Genomic DNA, 13,968 nt, shown 5'->3' on the forward strand with positions numbered 1-13,968 from the left:
AGAGAGTCAATCAGGTGTCATCTTGTTTTGGCAATGATGGCTCATAACACCACTTTTTTTTCAGCAATACCATAAAATTATATATCAATGGAAAGATAATTTAATGAAGAATGTAATGCAATAACTGTTGTTGTAATAAATAATCCTTCATAAAAGTTATTGCAATACATTCTTCATTAAATTATCTTTCCATTGATATATAATTTTATGGTATTACTTTAAAAAAAAAGTGGTGTTATGAGCCATCAGACCTCGGAAATACACTTTCTCCAATAGGTTTCCACAATTTTGGCCACTAGTGCAGAAGGGTTCCAGCCTAGCCTTCTTCCTGGCATGCTGTGTGTTAATCCTTTTTTCCAAGACCACCCCTATTCCCCTTCCATATTTGATAGTTATATACCAAAGCTAGTTAACCAGAGGTGTTGCCATACTCTGGTATGATCAAGCAACAGAAGCCAAAGCCGATCTTAGTTTAAAGCTCCCAATGGCTTCCATGAAGTTCTAGGAATCAAAATATGCTTTCTTTAATTGACTTTACTTCACAATTTTACAAAAGACTGGCAACTCAATCATGGAAATCTCGGCAAATTTGGGAATATTGTTTCTTGTTCTACTGGATGAAATAAGAAGCAATAATAAGTATATTTACAAAAAAATATGCAGGCTATGATCAGGGTATATTTAAGGGAGGCTAATAGAGAAGAAAGAGGTAAAAACATGCTTTCTTCAAGAATTGGAATCATTAAGAAAATACTACATTTGTCCAGGGTGGGCACAATGGTGTCTCAGAAAAGAGAAGAAAAAGAGAAGAGAAGAGAAGAGAAGAGAAGAGAAGAGAAACACACTCCCCTTGGAGCCCTCACAATGAAATCTAGGCCTGTACTGAGAGCGGAATTTAAGCAGAACCTGCCTCCTAGTGGAAAGAAGGGAGGGCATTTCAGTACTGTATCTAGACCACTGGAGAGGGACAAGTAGGAAGATCAATTTAAAAGTTTAATTTCTTAATATATCATTTAAAGTGTTCATACATGCTGGGAACAGATGGTACAGTCAACATCTTGCCCCAAGTGGCATTCCTACTTGTGGCTCTTTAGTTGAGATTGTCCCAAGATAGTCATTAGTACCTTATTAAAGAGAGAATACTTTCCCAGTACAGTACATCCTGTCATGATTGCTAGACAGATATCATGAGATGCACTGGAGCTAACAAGCTTGCCATGAGCAAATTTACTTCACACTAGGTGAGCCAACTCACCATTTTAAGCAGCAAGTATTGTGTCTGCATGGATATAAACTTAAGTTTCAAGTAGAAAGGCCAGCTGGAGTGTCTACTAACAGATAAAAAGTTTGTTTGCATCAGACTTGTAGTTAAGAATCAAGTAATAATCAGTTATTGTACATTTTCAAACGAAATAATTTAACTTACAGTTAAAGCTGGTCTCTTATATTTCTTAAAGTTCCAGAATCATATCTTGGGTCTCTATACTTCAGGCTCACATGGCGGCTACAAACATTCCTAATTTAAAAAAAGGAAAGGAAGTTTAAAAAAACACAGACCTAACTAAACCAAACAGCAGATATTGGTAACAGCACATATTTAGATTTGCTTTCAAATATTTGTTGAAAATGATATTTTGAACCACTTCATTGCTCCCTAAATGTTACATAGACACAAGGGGAGAAACCTTTAACTAGAATATCATAATACAGTATACTATATCAATAGTATATTCTATCAGCCAGTCAGTGCCAAACAGCAAGCCAAGTTTTCATTTCCAGGTATGAGTTTCAGGGGGACACTGCCTTTATATTTTGCTCTCTAAAAATAAGCACAACTGTAGAGATGATCCTTGCTGCCTTTCAACTTGAAACTAGAGTGTAAGGCTAGGAACTATCCCAAATTGTCACTTGCCAGAGGGTGATAAAACACCTGCCATAGTAAGTGGAAATGCAGACCTCTAAGTCAACAAATATATGGACTGTGTGCCACAGACTCTTGCCATGGTGAGAGCTAGTTTTGTCATGAGGAACTACAAATTGGGAGGGCTGAAAAGTGGCAATTGTTTTAATCATCTTGCCAGGGAGTTAAGTCTGGATTTTGAATTTTGGAATTCTGCTTATCCTATTCCTCACAAAATGTCTGTTAAACTTTTGCATTTGTATACAATCAAAGTATTACAAAGGCACAATAAGTCTTCAGTTGCTTCTCTTCCAAAAGGAAACTGATCCTAAAAATGCTACTTCAAATTTTCACCCTTAAGATGAGGAGAAAGGTGAAACATTTTGAGTTTGCTCAAAAAAATAAAAATTCTATCACTTCAAATGTATGACCCTGAGGTCAATGCATCATCTCTTTTATTCTGTCCAGAGGATGTGGTCTCAATCTTTTGTTAGAAAGCATCCTATTTAATATTTGCTTTTGTAATTACAATACGTAGATATTGTGACACATTTTGAAAATTTTACAGCTTTAGTTAAGATTTAATCTGAATCAACCATAGCTAGAACAGGCTACTCTCAACACGCCCAAGGGCAGTTCAAGGATATTATTTCTGCACAGACTTTTTTGAGGCAGGGGTAGATTTTCTTTTCTCAACCACAAGCTATTCAAACAAAACAGGTATCATAGAATGTTTCAACTCCTTGTTTTACTTTGTGGTGTAGAAGACTGCGGACTGTTATAAATTGCTTAAGAGTTTTTAGGTTAAGCAGGAAAAAACATTTATAGACAACCACCTCCACCCAACAGCAAACTATACAAATTGTAATAAAGAAGAAGGCACCTCAGGTTATGCCTGCTCTTAGCAATTTGCATTCAGTTTGTCTAAGAGGAACGTCTTCTTCAGCAGGACTCTCAGATTAAAGTAGTTTGTTAAAGTACATTTGGCTTTGGATGAGTTTTCGCAACAGCTACTGATTCTTATTCTCCCACAACCACCTCCACAGTAGAACAATAAAAATATGTGCCTTAGCACTCCCTTGATAAAACTACAGCAAGAATGACAATGAGTCAGTTGCTGTTAAAGGAGTTACAGAAAATGCTTCATAATATCCAAATATCGGCAGGGCTGCCATTCAGGAGGATGCAACTCTATGGAAGCAGTTCCACATGGAAAGACTCTGTGAAAGAACTCATTGTGCGATTCCACAATAAATAAGGGTCGTAGTACATAGCTGAGGTTATCAGAATTACTGAAAGCCATTTCACAAAAATGTCTTGCCGTGTGAGCAGTCTCCCACACAGATGCATTTAGAAAAAGCTGTCACACCATCACTTGCTGGTAAAATATAGTCCTTTGATGCCAGAGCACTAGTAAGCCAATTGCTTCGGTAGCCAAAAAACATAATGTGACTAGCAAATTCAAACCATGTTTATTATGTTTTTATATGTGTTGGAAGCCACCCAAGGTGGCTGGTGCAACCTACCCAAATGAGCGGGGTATAAATACTAAATTATTATTATTATTATTATTATTATTATTATTATTATTATTATTTATTCTGAAAAATTCAGTTTTCCAAACCTACTAAGGTAGACCTCAACATGGAACCAGCCTTCCACACATATGAGATGAGCATATGCAAGGATGGAGATCTACATCACTAGGCCTGACTGGATGCCCATCTCCATTCAGAGCAATTAGCCATAACAGGCCAATGTGTCAAGTCAGAAGTACTACGGGTGCAAAGATCACAATAATATTGCTATAAAACACACTGCTGAACAGAATAATATACAATTGCCCTACAGAATTGTCAGGCATATTATCTACATGTCATTTAGGTACTAGGCACAATTTCATTACTAGCAGAAAAGGAAGCAGGTTGCTTAGAAGACATCAAAGGGGTCCATAATTTTTTTTTAATAAGAAAAAGATAAACCTTTTAAAGAGAGAGGGAGAGGCATGGCAAAAGTCAGGCAACAGAAGGCAGTCAAAACACACAGTCTTTGTGTTGGAAGTGCTAAGTGGAACATTCAATTTTGCTCAAGTTACAGTGCGACACCTTTTCAAATTGGCTGCCTGTAGTTTCAACTGCAGATTCAGAGCATTTGGAATAAAATAAGCTTCCTCATTAAAAGGCCAAAGAAGAAAATTCATAATGTAGTCTTGGCTTTCCCTATACTGGAGGTTTGGTTCACTCACCAGGATATATGGATTGTTCGACTAAATTGTTCTGGCATTATTAAAAAGAAGAAGTGAAACAGCACAATTGTTTTCCTGTTTCTCTTCTTCTGGCACACCACAATCGCTGGAAAAAGTGATATATCAGTCAGGGTCATGTGGTTTAACGTGTGCAAGTTTCTGTCTGAAGGCAAAGATATGGATTGCATTATATTTCCATCCTTTTTAGCCTTCCTCTTCTAAAACTGCATATGCATACTTATTTGGAAGTAAGTCTAACTGAATTTAGCAGAATTTAGTTCAAAGTAAACATGCAAACCAATGGAAGTTGGAAACCAACAACATTTGGAGGGCACAAATTATACATTCCTATATTAAGGCACTTAACACTGTGCCATCACTGCCAGTTCTGTGCTTGTCAAAATTTCTTTAAAGTTCTGGGTAGAGTGATGAAGAGGTGGGATACCAAACACAAAGCCCAAGATTCTACTGCTACACTGGACCTACACTAGTTTTGTAGGTACCATTCAACTACAAACCAAACAACTATTCTGACTAAGTTAATTGCTCTATGGATAAAATTCTAGAAAAAATTTCAATTCAAGTTCTGCAATTGCAGAACTTTTGCAGGAAGTTACTGCGAAAAATACAGCAAAAGCACATGGATAAAATTCATTTACCAAATCACCAGGTTATATTTGACCTAACTAATAACAGACTCCAAAAACTGATTCTTCCAGGTGACAGTGTGCCACAAGAAGGGATTAAGAAGGTATAGATTAGAACAACAAAGGTAAACAAAGGCTTGTGGGAAGAAAAGCAAAGTGGGAAGAAACGGAACATGTGCTGTTTATACTGTGTACTAGTTCTCTGAATTGTTCATATTGACCACAAATTGTCATTTGGATGTCAATGTGGGCTACGTAGGCTTGTGAAAAATTGTAATTCATGCTTATGACAAAACTACTTCACTCCACACACAAATGCACTCTAATGAGCTTGCTAAAGAGTAAAAAAAAAAAAGCATACAGTATTTTAAAATGTGATTGAAGTAAGTAATCAGGTTAAATCTTTGAACAATACAAAGTATTAACACTGGGGTTCTTTTTTAATGTTGTATCTCATGTTCTGAAACCAATAAAAATATTGTCCTGCAAAATTTTTGGGTAACTGCACACAGCAGTGTTTATATTCTCTCAGTTACAGGTAGGTAGCTGTGTTGGTCTGACGTAGTCGAAACAAAATAAAATTAAAAAATCCCTCCAGTAGCACCTTAAAGGTAAAGGTAAAGGGGTTCCTGACCATCAGGTCCAGTCGTGTCCAACTCTGGGGTTGCGGCGCTCATCTCGCTCTATAGGCTGAAGGAGCCAGCGTTTGTCCGCAGACAGCCAACATGACAAAGCTGCTTCTGGCGAACCAGAGCAGCGCATGGGAACGCTGTTTACCTTCCCGCCGGAGCGGTCCCTATTTATCTACTTGCAGTTTGATGTGCTTTCGAACTGCTAGGTGGGCTGGAGCTGGGACCAAGCAACGGGAGCTCACCCCATTGCAGGGATTCGAACCGCCGACGTTCTGATCAGCAAGCCCTAGACTCTGTTGTTTAACCACATGCACACGAAAGCTCATACCAATGACAAACTTAGTTGGTCTCCAAGGTGCTACTGGAAGGAATCTTTTTATTTTATATTCCCTCAAGAGTCCTGTTAGTTGACACTAAAGATGTATCAAATCCAACAGACCATTTTCTACAGTGGCCATGCAAATGCTTCTAGGAAGCACACAAGCAAGGAATAAAGGCCATAACTATCCCCTGGTGGGATTTAGTATTATGGGAGAGTGAGAAAAACCTCCCCTCTGCACCATTCAAATTTTTTATAAACCTCCATGATGGTCTCCTTTCTAAACTAAGTTCCAAATGCTTGTCTTTCTTTTTGAGGAACTTGTTCAAACCTGAATCATTTGATCATTTCCATTCTGTGCTGTCCACTTTGAGATGTGGTGACCTGTACAAAGTATTTTAAATATAAGTTTTATAAAGGCATTGTGATACTATCGATTTTGTTTTCAGTTTCTTCCCTAACAATTCCTAATAAAGAACTCACCTTTTTCAGTAACAGACCACACACATTTGTTGTTTACAGTAAGTGTTCGACCACTGCTCAAAGATCTCTTGTCTAGGGACAGATTGAATAAATGAAAGGACACAATTCAGGGCAGGGGGTTGTGTCCCAAGATCAATCACTTTCCGCAATCTTATGTTGTATCTTATATGCCATTTGATGCCCATTCATCCGTTCTTGAGAGAATCCTTTTGGAATTCTTCATGGTATACTTTGAGCTTCTTGAATAATTTGGTACCCCTTTAAGATTTCTAATGATTCTATGTTCTGTAGCATGCAGAGAAACAACTCCTATAAAATAACATTCCTTGTTCTTTCTATAGATTTTGCATGCAGCAATAAGTGGATATCATTTATTTTCACCATTGCATCAGCTGAAGGATCAAGCCAAAAGCCCATCTAAATGACACCCCATTTTCCAGAGGCTAGACAGATGATTGGGGACAAGGCATGATTAGATCAGTCCACTGCTCCAGTGTTTGGAAAAATATTATCTATGAACCTAGGTTCTAAATAGCTACAAAAGCTAATAGCTGAACCTAGACTTATCCCCATATAATTATCATAGTTGGAAGAAACCTTGGAAGTAATCAAATCCAATTTTTATTGTTATAGTCCATGACCAGCACCCTCTAAAACAGTGATGGCGAACCTATGACACGTGTGTCAGATGTGACACGCAGAGCCCTCACTGCTGGCACACGCCCCATCGGTCCATTCACGCTTTTGTTGTTGTTTCCCCCCCCCCCCATTTGTTGCTACAGCTTGTCTCCGCTGTTAAAACCTGGATCCTTTTTTGTTGTTGTTGTTGCTGGTAGCCAGAGATTGGTTTTTTAACCCTCTCTGTGCTGTTTTTTTCTGGTGCTTTGGCAGACGATGATTGGATGTAACAGCGTTCGTTTTTTAACCCGTTCTGTGCTGGGTTTTTTGGCGCTTTGGCAGACTATGTCGATGCTGCATGTTAGTTCCAGTGAAGGTATTATTCGTCATTTACTTCTGTTCTCTTCCCCCCCCCCCAAGAAATACAGCAGCTTTGGCATCCCCCAAAAAAACCCAGCAACTTTTGCACCCCACAAAAAACCTCCAAAAATTTGGTCAGTAGCTCCCCCCAAAAAAGCTCAACAACTCTGGGCACTTTGCAAAAAATAAGGAGTTTTGGGTTTGGTTTGGTTAAATAATTAGTTTTTGGTTTATTAAATACAGTTATATATTACAATTATACATTTTTGTTATTTAAACTATAAATTTCATGAAATTATGGGTTTTTTCTTGAGGTGACACACCACCCGAGTTATGCTAGGTTTTTGGGCGAATTTTGACACACCAAGCTCAAAAGGTTGCCCATCACTGCTCTAAAATAATCTAATCCAGTGTTCTTCAACCTTGGATCCCCAGAGGTTGTTAAACTACACCTTCCATCATTCCTGAACACTAGCAAAAAATGGATGGGAATGATGTAGAGCAGCAACAACTGGAGACCCAAGGTTCAAGAATACTGATGTTGTTTAACCTTCTACTCAATGCAGAATGCATCCACAGCATCCCTAATAGATTGGCATCTAGCTTCAGCAAAAGAGTCCTGAGACAATGTATTTCACTGCTGAAAAACTCTTACCATAGATTGTTTCTCCTAATGTTCTGCAAAAATATGCTTCCCTGCAATTTCTACCCAATAATCTGCCCCAGAAACACATGGCATTCACCCACCTCCCTAAAATCTCCCCATGGCAGTTAGTCATGTCAATAACTCTGTAAACAAAAAAACAGCACCTGGTTTTTCTTTTTCCTCCTCCATCACAATCCTGCCTTCTTTTGTGCTGTGTCTGTTCAGAATGTAAGCATGGACTGTTATGACTGACATTTAGAAGCAGAAATGACAGCAGGGGTTATGGATGAAGAATGGTGTAAAAGTACCTTAAATAAAATACAACAAATAATGCCTGACATTTGCTAATTATTATTTTTAAGTCATTTAAAATCCCAGCAGCACCCAGCAGTATACTATATCTAACCCTAGAGGATTGTGCTGAGTTATTTGCTTTAATCTCTTACACCCTAACCAGCTTTCCATACATATTTCCAGCTTGCAAGCTGAAGACAGACCTCCATTCTGCACCTAAGAATTTACTTAAACATATACCGGTAACCCAACATTTCCATGTAAAAATTCACAGGGTGATTAGCAATAAAATATATATATAATTGGCACTATTACAGGTACCACATAATACCTACTCTGCATTTGTAAGAACTTGATTGTTTAGTGTGGTGGCACCTACACTTTGGAACTCCCTGCCTGTTGAAATCAAGCAGCTGCCTTCACTGTACTATTTTCGGCACCTGTTAAAAATATTCTTGTTTAGACAAGCCTACCCAGATGCTTAGAAAGTTGAGGTAATTTGGTATTTTAACGTTTGCATATTTTAAAGTGGGGTTGTGAATCTTTCTTGATTTTACCATTTCATGTATTTGTAAACCACTTTGAGGGTTTTTTTAAAAAAATTGAGTGGTGCACCATTTAAAAAAATGAATAAATAAATACTGAACAACAAAATTTAAATAGCGTTGGGGGTGCATGGCAGAAGGTAAGAGACCTTATCATCATGAATATATATATATATATATATATATATATATATATATATATATATATATATATATATATATATAACAGTAAGCCTGCAAAAAGGGGGGGGGTTCCAGGGATCGTGCTTAACCTTAACGTCAAAATCGTGTATAGTCAAAACACATTGGATTCAATGGTGTGTGGGCTTGCCAAAGTTTTTTTTCCCAGGCGCCTGCCCTTCTTTTTATTCCTTTTTGGGGTTTGCTTGGTTTAGTGTGCGTTTTTGCCAAGTTGCGGGCTAACAGAAGAGAAATAAATGAGCAACGATTACGATATCTTAACACGCGCAAGCAAGCACACAAAAGCCTAAATAAGCGCGGATAAGCTCCCTAGCCCCTTAAAAGGAAAATGCTGTTTTGAAACCCCAAGTGCTGCATGTGGGCAGGCAGGCAGGTACACTGCCCCTGCAGCGGGAAGCTCTCCCAAGCCATGAGGAAGCCTCGACGCCCTCCTCCCGGGTCTACCGTGGGCGAGGGGAAGGGGGGGGAGGCGACATCCTTTCCCCACCCCACTCCTCCCGAAGGTGAGGCTGGCAGGCGTCGGGTACCCACCTGTCCCGGAGGCCGCTTTGCCGCACAGAGCCTCCGCCCTCCTCACCGGTCTCTTCCTGGGCGCAGCGGCGGCGTCTCTGCTTGGGGGGCCCCGCCGCGGCCGCTCCCGCCCCGCGGCGCCCACAGCATGAGGGATGGGGCGGGGGCGTCCTTCCCGGACGAGGAGGCGGGGAAGCGGCCCCCGGACGGAGCAGGAGGTGGAGGAGCCGGCCCGGCCTGGCCTGGCCTCCGCCGCCGCTTCTCCGCGGCTACTGCTGAGGCTGCTCCTCAGAAAGGCCGCTCGGGCGCCGTCTCTTAGCAACCGTGCCCGGGCCCCTCCCGCTCCTGAGAAAGAGGCGGCGGCGGATTCGGCTTGGCCGCGAAGATGCTATCGCGCCGTCTGCGCAGGCGCGGGCACCCGCTAAGCTGCCGCTGGCCCGTGCGCGATTCGGGCGTGCGCTGCCTAGGAGGTTAGCAAGTGGGCTGCTTGCTTCAGGACTGGGCTGCTGCAGTGCGCCCAATGGGTGGCTGGGAGGGCGGAGGAGAAGGCGGAGGAAGCGAGCTGCTGTTGGTGCAGGATGCTGCAGCACAATCGCTGACCCTTTCAGCTTGTAACAGCTGTGCTCGGAGGTCTACACTGGCCGCCGGTTCGCAACCGGGCTAAGTTCAAGGTGTCCGTATATAAGAAGCCGTTAAGAACTTAGGACAGGTTTGCCTATGGGGCCACCTTCCCGGCATAATATAATACACCCACTCAGCCACTTCAGTCAACAGAACTGGGATTGATACAGGTGCTGCAGGATACCTGTTCCACATTTCTAGTAACTTGATCTATTGTTGTTATTATTTATTAAATTTCTATACCACCCTTCATCCCAGGATCACAGGGTGGTTTACAATATAAAAATACATAACATAGTAATACACAAAAACAGTACCCCCACCCCAATTTAAATAGCTGAAGGCCTGGAGAAGAGGAATGTTTTTGCCTGGCACCTAAATATATGGATTGAAGGCAACAAATGAACCTCAACCACAGTGTAAAAGTCCATTCTCTCATGTTGCCACCCTCTAGACCTCTTGTGGGTGAAGCACGCAAAGAAAGGCCTCAGATGATGATCACACGGTCTGGGGGACAGATGGCAGCTACACTTTGGAACTCCTTACCTATTGACATCAAGCATACATTTTTTTTCACTCTCTCTGTTCTGCTAAAAACATTGTTGTTCAGACAAACCTACCCAGATGTGCCAAATGCTGGTGTGTGTTTTGATCAGTTTGTAGTTTAGTGCTGATTTCGTTAATGTTTAAATAGTTCCTTGTGACGGTTACTAATAATTTTATTTTTTCATTCTCTTTGTAAACCACATTGAGGGTTGGGTTTTGTTTTGTTTTTTGCAATTTTATGAAATATAAACAAACAAGGGTATCTCTGCTATCAGTGGATGCTAGCCACTATGGCTGTGTTCTGCCTTCACTGTCAGACACAGTTGTTGCTGGCCTCCACACGTCCTGAGAGATAATGGAGTGTGCTCCTGGGTGTAAAGTCAAACCACTGGAGAATCACAGCGCCTTCTTTGTACAGAACAGTAACTCAAAATCTCTAGCTCCCACATTGTTTTTGCTGCATTAGCAGCACTGAAGTGACCTCTTTCATGGGGGGCAAGCCTGGGCAGTGTGCACGGAGGTCCTGGGCTGCCCAGATAACAAGACTCCCCTCTTGATCTCGCTGCTGTGGTTGGTCCAAAGGAAAGCAGAGCAATACAATTGGCACCAGCTTGGCTTCCAGACAGAGGTGAGTTGCCAGACAGAGGTGTATAAGTCACCCATCCAACTCCACTCTGGATTTGTGTAGAGTTTACTGCTTAGCCTTTTCTTCTCCTGAAAATGTCCTGCAAGACAGCATGTACAGATTTTTCCTCAGGATTTACTTCTGAAGCCTTTCTCAACAGAGGTTTAGGATCAGAGTTTTCCTTCTCCTAGATGGGCTATCTTCCCAGGTTGATGAGCCCCATTCGCCCCTCATTTCCCTCTATAGCACAATCAAAAACTGTTGGACCAATTATTGGTTTCATTCACTCAAGCCCTCTCCAAGGGTTTGAGACTCATCTGCTACCCTTACCTGGCTTAGCTGGTCAGTCGAAGCCATTCCCAGGGTGTGACCACGGTCGCATGCTGACAGCTTCTAGGAGCCACACATAAGAGGTGAGAGCAGGGTGGAGACCAAAGGTGGAAAAACTACCCCAAAAGGAGCATGATCTCCCCCCAACAGAGGTGCTACATGTCCCCTATACACCCCATATATATACATAGGTAGTTACATTTTTGTGTTGCCTCTTACTGCTCAATCATAGATCCTAAAGTAGTTTACAGAATGAAGCAAGGATTCTACTGAAATCAGATGAAACAGATGTACAAACAAACAAATAAATAAATAAATAAGAAAATTGAGGCACAAGGCGTCACCGCCAGAAAGCCAGCTGGACTTATTGATACAATCCAAACTGTGCTAGCCCCCCCCCCTCAGTTTATTAAATGAATATTATAGTGACTCATTTTATTTCTCTGTTATCCCGTATTGATTTGCCCTTTAAAATTAAAGTGAGTCAGCTATTTCATGATTCTCCTTTAACCTTTATGGAAAGTATGTCTCAATGACTTCATATTTATTAATTGTTTTCTTAAATGTTATTAGAGAGAGAGAGAGAGAGAGAGAGAGAGAGAGAGAGAGAGAGAGAGAGAGAGATCACCGACAAGCCCATCATTCTGCATGTACATAGTTTGCTGTATTCACAAATATATCTACTGAGCATGAGCAGGATAGCAAACATCCTGATGCAAAGCATCATCAGTTCCCACACCACCCACCCAAAGCAAATAGCATCCATTGGCATAGCTGCCAAGTTTTCCCTTTTCTCACGAGGAAGCCTATTCAGCATAAGGGAATTTCCCTTTAAAAAAGGGATAACTTGGCAGCTATGTCCATTGGGAGTTTAGTTCTGTGTTCCTTCTTAGCCACTTGCAAAACCCATCTTCATGAGCCACACTGCTGCTTTAAAAGGCTTCTACAAACATGTGGGATGTGCCTAGGTCAATAGCCACCAGCAATGCTGATTTTTAAAAAAATGTATCTAGCTATCACAACTCATTGAAGTTATCTACAATGTGGATAGCAAACCAGTGGCCCGTATAATCCATATGGGATAATCAGCCTCATATCACCAAAATGCTTAAGTCTAATTAATTCATGAAAGCCTTAAGGCAATGGTTCTCAAAGGGTGTGTGTACCACAGTAGTGTGGCAGGAAAGGATGGCAAGTTTAGCAGAAAGATTCAAGGACATTTAAACATTTCAGTGTAGTATAGTATGGTATCAAAGTAATATTTATTTTGCAGAATAAGTGCATTTTTTTAAAGAAAAAGAGGTGCTGGAACTCACTATGAACACCTCTCATTCTCTTAGAATGGCAATGGCACCTACCTGAGAGGGGACAGAACTGAGTCCTGGTGAGTTCTGGCCGAAAAAAGCCCCCAAAATATGGATAGGTATCTTTTCAAAATCAAGCACTGCTAGCAGTTTATTCTTTTTGTTTTCCATTGTATTTATTATCAATAAAAACATTCAGTGTGGCACAATGAAATTTTTATTCTAAACATGTGGCCCAGAGAAAAAAGTTTGAGAATCATTGGGTTAAGACCATAGAGCAGAGGTCCCCCAAACTAAGGCCCGGGGGCCGGATGCGGCCCTATCGCCTTCTCAATCCAGCCTGCGCACAGTCAGTGAATCAGCATGTTTTTACATGAGTAGAATATCCTTTTATTTAAAATGCATCTCTGGGTTATTTGTGGGGCCTGCCTGGTGTTTTTACATGAGTAGAATGTGTCCTTTTATTTAAAATGCATCTCTGGGTTATATGTGGGGCATAGGAATTCATTCTTCTTTTTTAAATATAATCCGGTCTCCCACAAGGTCTGAGAGATAGTGGACCGGCCCCCTGCTGAAAAAGTTTGCTGACGCCTGCCATAGAGTAAGCTGTCCTGCCAGGCTTCGCTAGGTCACTCCACTTCACCTTGGGAGGTAGGGTTAGCAAGCCTTTGTTTTCTTCCATTCCACCATGTCAATCCTACCAGTAAGGAGTTCTGAGCTAGTTGCTCCAAGTTCAGAATGTGTTGCTTAAACAAGCAATATTTGTGATTCTAAACAAATAATTTAGAAGCACTCACCACATTGGAACATAAATTTTCCTGCCTGTGTTTTCTAATTGCTATATGGAAAAGCACGTGAATCTGACCTTTGAAGGGTTTGTAAGTAAACCATTTTTAACTTGCCATCCAACTCAGTATTTTCTATATTGATGTTTCCCAAACTTGGGTCTCTAGCTGCTTTTGGACTACAATATTCATCATCCCTAGCTAGCAGGACCAGTGGCCAGGGATGATGATGGTTTAAGTGGGCTATGGGTTGCAGTCTGACTCATATTACATTCATTGATGTGACGGGGAACTGAATAAACCCATTAAGAAATAAATCCAACTTGAAAATGTTACCTTGGGCTAAAATAAAAAATA

At 40.9% G+C, this 13,968-nt stretch overlaps 1 protein-coding gene across 4 annotated transcripts in view; it reads right to left on the reverse strand.

Annotated features, from left to right (window-relative positions):
• ZC3H12B (zinc finger CCCH-type containing 12B) overlaps positions 1-9,913 on the reverse strand; it is a 40,003-nt gene extending 30,090 nt beyond the window's left edge. The window contains exons 1-3 of one of the 4 annotated variants that reach the window (XM_088664647.1): positions 9,422-9,730; positions 8,015-8,067; positions 1,427-1,516 (exon numbers count right to left, since the gene is read on the reverse strand). The gene's annotated coding sequence lies outside the window, so the exon portion shown is untranslated. Of the gene's footprint in view, positions 1-1,426; positions 1,517-6,226; positions 6,299-8,014; positions 8,068-9,421 lie in introns of those variants that run through there. The other 3 variants (XM_035113885.3, XM_088664650.1, XM_088664648.1) reach the window with 3 other exon arrangements.
• Between the last annotated feature and the right edge of the window lie 4,055 nt (positions 9,914-13,968).

Source organism: Zootoca vivipara, chromosome Z2, assembly GCF_965207765.1.
Source record: "Zootoca vivipara chromosome Z2, rZooViv2.hap1.1, whole genome shotgun sequence".
Classification (NCBI taxonomy): domain Eukaryota; kingdom Metazoa; phylum Chordata; class Lepidosauria; order Squamata; family Lacertidae; genus Zootoca; species Zootoca vivipara.